At 40.3% G+C, this 12,312-nt stretch overlaps 1 long non-coding RNA gene across 1 annotated transcript in view; it reads right to left on the reverse strand.

Annotated features, from left to right (window-relative positions):
* Positions 1 to 6,423: 6,423 nt before the first annotated feature.
* The window catches only part of LOC143818498 (uncharacterized), a 34,593-nt gene continuing 28,704 nt past the window's right edge, over positions 6,424 to 12,312 (reverse strand). Inside the window, exon 3 of the long non-coding RNA XR_013224576.1 lies at positions 6,424 to 6,573. This is a non-coding gene — a long non-coding RNA (uncharacterized LOC143818498). The remainder of the gene's footprint in view (positions 6,574 to 12,312) is intronic.

Here is a 12,312-nt window from a genome sequence, read left to right on the forward strand (position 1 = left end):
CTTTAGTAAAGTATTTTCAGAAAGTAGATGAACGGGGGTGAATTTGTGGGTCTAGACACTGGTTTACGTTCTTTTCAAAGATTCTTTCCTTTCAGGAGAAGATTGTAAGGTCATCGACTCATCGGGATAAAGGATCGGAGTATGTCGAGTCCCACCCATCTGTCAAACAAGAAAGACAAAATCGTCATAATTCATTCATAAGAAATCCTGGAATGACCACTGATAGAACAGAAACAAATTTTAGAAAGAAAGTCAGAGAAACGATGGAAAAAATTGGAGTCCGGCTCAACAGGACTGGACTAGTCATGAGTGAGACTGCCTAGTGCAGTCGAAACGCGTCGACTCTGTCATGTCGACCATGTAAATTTTTCTTTTATATGCACCATATTTTCTTTTGAAGATTACAAAGAAAAGGAAAATCCAGTCCTGTTGAGCTGGACTCCAATTTTTTCTATTTTCCTTGATGTGAGGCCAGTGTCTGAGCCCCAGGTATGTGAGCATAGAGCAACTGGGTGAGCTGGAATCAAGTTTCTATCAGTGAAATGATGCTGTTTGGTGAAAGAACTGTTATCTCAAAATGTGGTCACCTGAATCGAAATATCTGACCTTTGTGAGTACACAGCTCCGATGCGGACCTATGTGTCACAAGTAATAAAATACTTGATATGTAGTCAGATGCACAACTATTGAGGGTGCAGAGGTAACACCTGGGCTTGGTACCAGAGGGAGCCATCAGCTGGCACGGGGCACTTGTACTGCCTATGACAAGGCACAACTGTGATAACATTACTGCATTTGTGTAACACCACAAGAACAGATGTGTATCCACTGGAAAAACGCAAACTGGTCCTCTTCAGAACAAAAGAAGCTATCTTAAAAGTGCCACCTAGCAGAGGGGCTATACTAAATATAAGTCAATGTCTGACCCTTTAACGGGAACATGACAGCTGATGCACATTGCCGATCAACAGGCAGCAAGTATCAGACTGTGGCTGCATGATTTCAGACGTATACGTTAAACTTGGAAAACATAACTTAAAAGCCGCTTAGGACTAAGCCGCACGAGAGACTAGTCAGACAGACGTCTCCCCGACCGCTCTCCTAGAATGACAGTTCTCTCTCCATGTGCACTTACAGGGAGAGAACTGCCACTCTACAGGAGCAGGCGGGGAGAGGCCACCAGGGACTGGGCTGTCCAACTCGTCTCCGGTGCGGCTCAGTCCCTGGCTTTTATGCTATATTTGTGTCTGTAAGGAGGCAGACAGACAGCCGTATTTCTCGTGCGAGGATTGCATTGCAGTGCACGGACTGGCCCAGCATCTCTCCTGACCGGAGCATGACAGAGCAATGTGTTTCTATGCAGGTGTCACGCTCAGGTCAGGAGATGTGCCTGTCAGTCCGAGAATTGCAGGGCGATCTTCGCCCGAGAAATATGTCAGTCTGTCTGCCTCCTTAATGTGATTGTGGGTTGGCATTTAACGCTGGCTATGTTGCAAGGCTTGTTAAAGGGTCATGTTTAAAATTATGGGGTTTGATACCTCTCCTAGGTGATACTGCACAAGCTAGTTTCTTTTCTTTTGCAATAAGGTTAATTTGCATACCTCTGTAACATGGATCATTGCATATAAGGCTCCATTCTCAGCTGGTCTCTATAAAGGGGTTGTTCAGGTTTGTGACGAAAGTCTGCAGTCACTCTATGTGTCTGCAGACTTCTTATTCCTCATAGTGCGCAAACTGCACACTGTCTGGATTCAACAGCGCCAACGGCGATAGTGGGAGGTCATGAGACCACAAGTATGCAATTTGCGTACTGTCAGCAAGAGAAAAAAACAGTACGGGCACCACAAAAAATAACGCGAGTGCTGCGAAAAATGTGAGAAAGCAACAATGTATGATAAATACTTCCATCTGTACCACTAACAGCTCACTGGAGCAGTGACACAGAAAGCACACATACTTTTGATATTAATAAAAACACTCTTTTTATTGAACACATAAATACTTTTAAAATACAATAAATATTTACCGAAAATATCTCAGAAAGCCGGGACCGACAGACTACTACTCAAAATCAGCAAGGAATATAACCCTAAATGTAAGGGCTAAACTGGGCAGCAATGATCAACAGATTCCTCCAATAATGGATAATTGTATTAAGTCTCTATATAAATGGAGGGTGTAAACCCATGTGCTGCGGCCACTTAATTGGATTCTATATATTGCCACCGCAAAACAATCTCTATTGCACAAATGCCCTTGACTACATCATAGGAATTGTGAGATGCCGTGGACAAAAATCCTACATTAGAAAATGCTATACTTACACTGCCGTATGAGGAGTGTCCGGTCCCTCTTACCCCGACGCGCGTTTCGTGCCACAACTTCTTCAGGGGGCGTGTCGGGGAAGAGGGAAGTGAGATCTCTTATAGCGCCCTGCATCCAATAGCTATTCCGCTTCAGAAAGCATGTGATCGGTGGCTGTCAAGATGATTCGGCGTGCCGAAGCGTTCCCCCGCCGCTGTCTGATGACTCATTATCCTCGGTCAGGTGAGACGCCGATGTAGCATCGGCGTCTCACCTGACCGAGGATAATGAGTCATCAGACAGCGGAACGCTTCGGCACGCCGAATCATCTTGACAGCCACCGATCACATGCTTTCTGAAGTGGAATAGCTATTGGATGCAGGGCGCTATAAGAGATCTCACTTCCCTCTTCCCCGACACGCCCCCTGAAGAAGTTGTGGCACGAAACGCGCGTCGGGGTAAGAGGGACCGGACACTCCTCATACGGCAGTGTAAGTATAGCATTTTCTAATGTAGGATTTTTGTCCACGGCATCTCACAATTCCTATGATGTAGTCAAGGGCATTTGTGCAATAGAGATTGTTTTGCGGTGGCTGCAGCACATGGGTTTACACCCTCCATTTATATAGAGACTTAATACAATTATCCATTATTGGAGGAATCTGTTGATCATTGCTGCCCAGTTTAGCCCTTACATTTAGGGTTATATTCCTTGCTGATTTTGAGTAGTAGTCTGTCGGTCCCGGCTTTCTGAGATATTTTTGGTAAATATTTATTGTATTTTAAAAGTATTTATGTGTTCAATAAAAAGAGTGTTTTTATTAATATCAAAAGTATGTGTGCTTTCTGTGTCACTGCTCCAGTGAGCTGTTAGTGGTACGGATGGAAGTATATATAAGTGTTAGCATACACAAATATTGGATCACCCTGATTTGATTGCAAAATGTATGATAAAGTAGAAAATAACCACATTAATTGAAGCCTGTACACACCCGACGCATTAGAAATGGAGGAAAAAAATTCTAATATATAGCAATACAAACACATTAAAAACTGCAGACTTTAAGGAGTACCAATGGGATAAAACAATGAAAGTTTCTATTGAACAACAGAAAGCAGAGATCGTGTAATCATTGAGGCACGGATAGAGAAAGTATATTAGAAAATCGTTAACTTGCTATTATACTTTTAATTTTTTAAAATAATAATCTATTTTATTTTATGCTTAAATTTAATTTCCAAGAATTTTCCATTATACTTATGCTGTTTTCTTACGTGACTTTCATGTGGACAAGAATTCTCAAAAAAGTATAGGTTAGGGATGTTGATTATAATGATGGTATGACATCCAATGTTCCCCCGTGAAAGTCCTTTCAGTTGAGATCCTCGGTTTTACCCAACATATTCACTTTCCATCACCTGTGACTCCTAAGTTGCACGTGGCTCCAGCCAATGGGTGCCATTAACAAGTTTCACTAGTGGATACAGAAGAGTAAGGCAGGAAGTCATTAGTCTGTATAAAGTGGGGTGCACTGTGGGGTCCACAGCTGAAAAAAATGCATATAGACCAGATTTAAAGGAAATCTGCCAATAGGATTAGACCCCCAAACTATTTATAGGCGCCTTTAGTTCTTTCAAAGACAAGTCCAGAAACACCTTTATATAGCCAGTCCATTCTTCCATTACTGAGAAATCAAAGTTTTAATTGATATGCAAATTAGGCTCCAGATATGAAGCCTCTGTCACTCCAGCTCTATACCTTTAGAACAGTACCACACCCTACTAATACTCATAGTTTGCTACTAGAAGTTGTCAGTTTTACTAGCCCTGGTTTACTTCCCCAGTCCAGCCCTGTTTTTTCCATCTTGATCTTGTCCCATTTCCTGCCTTTTGATTTTTTTCGTTATCAGTCCTCTCAGATTTGACTTAAGCCTGTTTACTAAAGATTCACCTGTTTTACGCTTTTGTATCGTAAGTTCCCTCCTGCCCTCCTAGTTCTGACCTAGCTACTTGATCACTCCTGCCAGACTGCACCACCGGCCAGCAGCCAACTCCATGGCTCCAACCCATAGGTCCCTGTGGAAGTTCAGATTCCTGTACTGGAGTTAAATGCGAAGGCCAAGGCAACCTTTGGGATCTGGTAAATGGAGTTGCTTGCTCAAAGCCTGTCTGTATTAGTCATTTTTAGAGCTACCAGGCAACAACTGACACAGTTTAGTTTTATTGTTTTTGGTAAAATTAATTTGAATGAATTAGGAGAAAGTCCAAATATGCATACATATACATAAACATGGATAAATGGGAAATGTACTGCAGTGCGCACGGAACAGAGGACAAAACAGAGCGGCTCATCTATTCTTTATGATCACGGAAATTGGTTTATTCTTGTCAGATTATCATGGGAGAAGGTGGCTGCACCCTATAATTTGCCTTCTCCTAGGACCTGGGGCTGCACCACAGCCACCTGCTGCAAACTGGGCATCACCACTGGTTTAAAGCAGAAAATGACCCATAATTTACAAAACACATCATCCAACTTCACATTGCCGTGCAACGTGCTCACATGCTAAAGCTATAAAGAAGAAACATATTTAGCTGTCATTAGTCCCATTCCACCTCATTGTGTCCATGTAATCCTATGACGGGGTGGGGTAATGTAATGTGACATGACATTAGTGTTAGGATTCAAGAAATAAAAATGTAGTTTTACTTTAAAAAAAACAACACATAACATATAAAGATATCTTCCAACAAAATAATATCACCATATGTTTACAGAGCTAAAGGACAGTAAAATAATAGGATAAATGTATTTATTTTTCTTGCTTATACAGCGCCATTAATTCTACAACGCTTTACAGACATCAGGAGTCTAACGTGACATGAAAGTAACATAAAATGGTCATATTCACAGCATTGTACTGGGGAAACAATGGCATTCTAGAACACAGTTTCATAATATAGCTTTAAAAGGAACCTGTCATGTTGAAAATGGTTTCTGATCCGCAGGCAGGATGTTATAGAGCAGGACGAGCTGATCAGCTTCTTCTCTATACCAGGCTGTCCACAGATCTGACGGCATGTCCAGGTTATCTGTAAAGTTGAAGAAAGACACAAGTCCACCGAATTCAACATATAACCTAATATGTTACTACAGAAGAAGGTAAAACCCCCATGGGGCAGATGCTAATTTCCTAATATTAGAGAGGGGGAGGTGGTGGGCAGTGCTAAACCTCCCAGTGGTCTTAGCCCATCCTGTTCATGACCAGTGGTGAGTCCTCACCTTCCTCATAAGTCCTTATCAGGAAGATAGTATCACTGTCTGCACTCTGGACCCCAATTATAAATGACTGAGTACCCTGATGAAGGAAGACGGCGAAACGCGCGTCGGGGAAGATGCTTCTTCGCTACACATCATCCACTGCCATACAGGTACAGTTTGCTAAGGGTTCTATTAAATAACTTTTATGTTACATATTCTATGGCCAATCCCTAATATATTATATATACCTATTCTTTTCACAGTGATCCCTCTATGACTTTGGACCCGTAGCACAGACACATGCACATGCACTTTTTTCAGCTATTCATGCTGTTCATAAGATATACTCTGCTCTTTACATTGTCTGCATGTATCGATACATCTCAGTGGTTAATGCACATAATGTGATGACACCAGCATATGGATTTAGGTTATAGCACTATTAGCACTTTATTAACTTTACCATTTCTATCCTTATCCTTACTGGTCTCTACACCAGTGTTAATCACCTATGGAAATTATCCATCATAATTTCGTTATATGTCCACAACTTATATGTGAGTGTCGCGCCTTATTGCGTCTGTTGCACTACCAGCCGTTTTCCACACCCCATACTTTTTAATGTATTTGACTAATAAAGTTGTATATCTTATTCTCATATTTGGACTTGCATCTTCAATTTCTTTCTTCTTCTTCTCTTGCAAGTATGTAAAAAGTCTTCTAGTATCGTACGCGGAGTGCAGGCTCTCGGGGGTTACACAAAATGTTTGCGGTTACAGTTTTGTCACATGTTAACATGAAAGTTAATAGCAGGGAGATGAAAACAACAACTTACTAACAAGAGAACTTAGAAGCCCAGTAATTAGGAGTAGGGTTGTAATTGCTGCTTTACAGCACTGGAGTCTTGATTTTGCACTGTGGCCAGGGGCTCATCTGCAATGAGTTAAAGTTGTATGTTCTCCTTCTGTTACACATGATCACTCCCTGTAGTCAGGGTAATTGGTTTTCTGTAAAATGAAAAAAAAAGGCTAAGATCATATCAACCATAAAAAGAAAAAAATTCAATACCTAAAGACAAAAAAAGGCACAAATCTTAGCACAAATCTGCATCTACTCATATGATTTCTGTCTTTAAAGCCTATGATGCACCAAATGTATTTCTTTTTTATATATATGTAGATAAATAGACAGATCGCATGACTTGTGGGAGGTTTAATATCTGTGTACAGATAGAATCATTTGGGTGCAGTGCTTTAAAGCTTGCTGAAAAGATCCCATAATCAATATACAATACTTATGGGAACTAATGCGCAAAGGCGAAGTCCTGCATTGTGTTTGCTAACAGAGAAGTGGGGAGTAGGTGGGTGGGAAATGCACGCTCAGCACTTTGCCCATTTTAGAGACAGAATAGGACAGGTCTGTGTCAGCTCTTTAAATGTTCCTCTGTTTCCCACCCACACCCACTCTGAAATAAAATTGGTGACACAAACACATTTACAAACAATTATCAACTACAATAAATTTCCTGTTTAATGCGTAACCTACTGAAAGGTGCAGACATAAACCATAAAGAACACCGTGATTACATAGTAACACCTGCCGCAATAGTAAAATAACCTTGTTCACACTTTATATCCTGTAGATAAAGTGACAGATGGAAGCATAAATAAAGATAGATAGATAAAAAGATAGATGATAGATATTAAATCGATAGATAATAAATAGATAATAGATAGATGATAGATAAATAGATAATAAATAGATAGATGATAGAAAAATAGATTGATAGATGATAGATAGATAGATAGATAGATAGATGATAGATAGAAAGGTAATAAATAGATAGATAGAAAGATAGATCGATAAATGATAGATAGATAGATAGATAGATAGATAGATAGATAGATAGATGATAGATAGAAAGATAGATAGATAAATGATAGATAGATCGATAGATAAAAAGATAGATAGATATTGGATCGATAAGGTTTACAATATTAGAGTTAGGACTGTCCCAATTACGGTTACCGTGGAGTGGCAGGAAGGCTTTCGAATAAAAAAAGCAAAAAAAACATGTTAACTAAATACCGTATATTATTTTCATGCACTATGCTATTTATTTACTACAGGGTATTTGATCATTATATTTCTGTCTTTGGTTTTTTCTGTTTAGTGGCTTGTGTGAACATGTGCTTACATGCTGCATGCACATGAGTTTATATCCCAGTACATACGTTTCTTTTCGTTAGATAGATAGATAGATAATACATAGATATGAGATAGATATTAGCTAGATATGGGATAGAGAGATAGCTATGAGATCAATGCTGCACAAAGAAGCAATGTGTTTCAGGTGTGCATTAAAATACATCTGCAGGAGTGTCTCTAATTAAGGCCGGAGTCACACTACCGTAGAATACAGCTGAGTGCTATGACAGAAAACACCGCATAGCACTCAGCCAAGTGCTAATCTATGGGGTAGCCCACATCACGTTTTTTTTTCCTCAGGTGTATTCGACATGCGGGTAAAATAGCAGCATGCTGCGATTGGCACTGAGACTCGGCCGAGACTCACCAATGCAAGCCTATGGGTGCAAAAAAAAATCACACAGCACTCGGACCAAATTTTCCCACGGCACCTGCGCTGACATAAGGAAGGTGAAATGAGTTCATTGGCTGTGAACTCCCATGACCTGTCTGGCGGCACCATGAGCAGGAGAACTTTCTCAGGCTCGCGGTACTGTCAAACAGGGAATAGGAGTTCACATGGAAACACTGAACACCGTGCTCAGTGTCTCTGCTGGATGACAGGCTTTATGTTCGCATTATGCAACCATGCAGCCTGCCATCTATATGTAGCACAGTTAGACCCGTTTTGGGACAAATGGATTATCATCTTCTCTGTGGAAAGGTGAGGAATATTGTTGTTTGTTTTTTTAAACTTTTTTGCAGAAGACAATGGCGTCGGTGGAATGGGCGAGGTCGTAAGTATGGTCTAAATAAGATTTATTAAAGGAGTCTGTGTCATTCTTTCAATTAAAGGACTTTTTTCTTGGTGTCTGTGTTTTTACGATATGACTATGAGGTTAGTAATGAGGGCACCTTATAGACACCTCTCCATTACTAACATTGAGGCTTGATGTCACCTGACAATACAAAGGTGACATCAACCCAACACTATCACCCCACTTGCCACCTCTACAGGGCAAGTGGGAAGAGCGAGGCTAAGTGCCAGAATTGGCACATCTTATAAATGCACTTTTTCTGGGGCGGCTGAGAGATGATGTTTTTAGCCTGGGGGGGCAGTATCCATGGCTCCTTCCTAGGCTATTAATATCAGTCCACAGCTGCCTGCATAGCATTCGATGATTATTAATTATAGGAGGACTCTACGTCATTTTTTTGGGTGATCCCCTATTTTAATAGCCAGTAAAGGCTAATTATACAGTTGTGAGCTGATATTAATAGCCTGGCAAGCTCCATGGGTATTATCCCCTTCCCAGGCTATAAACATCGGCCCCCAGCCATCGACTTTCCCTCTGCTGGTTAAGAAAATTATGCAGGATGCCCACACCATTTTTTCAGAAAAATAATCTTTTATTAATTAAATACATGTACAGTAAGCTGCACACACACTGTACTAATTGTATATGTCACAGACATCTGTATATCTATCTATACTATGTGTATATGCTGTATGAAATTAATCTATTCTATCCTATCGGCTCCTGCTGTGATTTTACGGTATGTGGCTGCTGCATTGCTGCCTTTTTTTCTATCAATCTATCTAATATATATACAGTACAGACTAAAAGTTTGGACACACCTTCTCATTTAAAGATTTTTCTGTATTTTCATGACTATGAAAACTGTAAAGTCACACTGAAGGCATCAAAACTATGAATTAACACATGTGGAATTATACACTTAACAAAAAAGTGTGAAACAACTGAAAATATGTTTTATATTCTAGGTTCTTCAAAGTAGCCATCTTTTGCTTTGATGACTGCTTTGCACACTCTTGGCATTTTCTTGATGAGCTTCAAGAGGTAGTCACCGGAAATTTTCAATTGACAGGTGTGCCCTGTCAGGTTTAATAAGTGGGATTTCTTGCCTTATAAATTGGGTTGGGACCATCAGTGGTGAGCAGAAATCTGGAGGATACACAGCTGATAGTCCTACTGATTAGACTGTTAGAATTTGAAAAATTTGAAAACTTTGAAAGTGTCCCCAAGTGCAGTGGCAAAAACCGTCAAGTGCTACAAAGAAACTGGCTCACATGAGGACCGCCCCAGGAAAGGAAGACCAAGGGTCACCTCTGCTTCTGAGGATAAGTTTATCCGAGTAACCAGCCTCAGAAATCACAGGTTAACAGCAGCTCAGATTAGACACCAGGTCAATGCCACACAGAGTTCTAGCAGCAGACACATCTCTACAACAACTGTTAAGAGGAGACTTTGTGCAGCAGGCCTTCATGGTAAAATAGCTGCTAGGAAACCACTGCTAAGGACAGGCAACAAGCAGAAGAGACTTGTTTGGGCAAAAGAACACAAGGAATGGACATTAGACCAGTGGAAATCTGTGCTTTGGTCTGATGAGTCCAAATTTGAGATCTTTGATTTCAACCACCGTGTCTTTGTGCGACACAGAAAAGGTGAACGGATGGACTCTACATGCCTGGTTCCCACCGTGAAGCATGGAGGAGGAGGTGTGATGGTGTGGGGGTGCTTTGCTGGTGACACTGTTGGGGATTTATTCAAAATTGAAGGCATGCTGAACCAGCATGGCTACCACAGCATCTTGCAGCGGCATGCTATTCCATCCGGTTTGCATTTAGTTGGACCATAATTTATTTTTCAACAGGACAATGACCCCAAACACACCTCCAGGCTGTGTAAGGGCTATTTGACCAAGAAGGAGAGTGATGGGGTGCTACGCCAGAGGACCTGGCCTCCACAGTCACCAGACCTGAACCCAATTGAGATGGTTTGGGGTGAGCTGGACCACAGAGTGAAGGCAAAAGGGCCAACAAGTGCTAAGCATCTCTGGGAACTCCTTCAAGATTGTTGGAAGACCATTTCCGGTGACTACCTCTTGAAGCTCATCAAGAGAATGCCAAGAGTGTGCAAAGCAGTCATCAAAGCAAAAGGTGGCTACTTTGAAGAACCTAGAATATAAGACATATTTTCAGTTGTTTCACACCTTTTTGTTAAGTATATAATTCCACATGTGTTAATTCATAGTTTTGATGCCTTCAGTGTGAATGTACAATTTTCAGTCATGAAAATACAGAAAAATCTTTAAATGAGAAGGTGTGTCCAAACTTTTGGTCTGTACTGTATATATATATATGTGTGTGTGTGTGTGTGTGTGTGTGTGTGTGTGTGTGTGTGTGTGTGTGTGTGTGTGTGTGTGTGTCACTGACATCTCTATATATTATTCTATTATATATATATATGTTTTGAAGAATATTTCCTTTGAAAACGATGTGTAAATGACATCGAGAATTGCTCTATGTAAAAACTCATGTTAATATCGCATTGCAATCGGATGTAAATCGGATGCTAGGTGTAAAAATTTGTTTTGTACTCGCATTACACTCATGTGTCTCGCGGCAGTGAGAATCGGACAGGCTTTTTATACGTTTAATGTGACTCCAGCCTTACTCAGATGTTGCCAAAAAAAGATCGTCAGAAACTTCCAAACACATGACATCATATGGGCAGTTACAGCCAATACGTCTTTTAACTGACCTGACATATAAGAGAATAGCCTCCCCATACAGGTGACAATCCAGCAGCTGTCGGCTGTACACTATAGCTGACAACTTTCTGCATCAGCCAAGATCAGTGTTTGCACCGTCCAAATCTGTTTAACCCCTTAGATGCTGCTGTAAATAGTGACTACATCATTATATATATGGTTAACAGAGTGTGGGGGCTCCCTCTTTATCCCAATTGGTGCCCTCAGATCATGATTGTGGGGTCCTGATGTTTGCCATGGCAATTCATGACCAAATAGCGGCCTTACAGTCTGCCGGCTGTAGTAATCTGTTCAGAAGTTAGAGGCATTTAGGTGGTAAAAATACACATTTTCATTTCTGTCATGCCACTTTGCATTAATTCCTGTAAAACACCTGAAGGGTTAATAAACTACCTGACAGCAGTTTTCGATATGTCAGGGGGTGCTGTTTTTAAAATGGTATCACGTTTGGGGGTTTCCCAATATATGAGACCCCTAAAGTCACTTCAAACACGGATAAGTCCCTAAAAAAATAAATTTAGCAAATTTCCCTGAAAAAATGAAAAATTGCTGCTACATTTTTAAACCTCCTAAAATGCTATCAAAATAAAATAAAATTTTACAAATGATGCTGATGTAAAGCCAACATGTGGGAAAAGTTATTTATTAATGGTTTGCTGTGGTATGACCATCTGGATTAAAGGGATATTCATTCAAATTTTGAAAATTGCTAATTTTTTAACATTTTTCTCACATTTTTGATATTTTTTATAAATAAACACGAAACATATTGACCTAAATTTTCCATTATCATAAAGTATAATGTGTCACGAAAAAACAGTCTCAAAATCACTGGGATTTGTTGAAGTGCAGCAGAGTTATTACCACATAAAGTGACACTGGTCAGATTTCAAAAATTTGGCTCTGTCACTAAGGGGTTAAAGGTATAGTAATCTTAGTTTATGTAAACTTTTGACTTTGCAGTAAGTAATAAAAATGACTTA

The sequence above is a fragment of the Ranitomeya variabilis genome, chromosome 3 (genome assembly GCF_051348905.1).
Source record: "Ranitomeya variabilis isolate aRanVar5 chromosome 3, aRanVar5.hap1, whole genome shotgun sequence".
NCBI lineage: Eukaryota > Metazoa > Chordata > Amphibia > Anura > Dendrobatidae > Ranitomeya > Ranitomeya variabilis.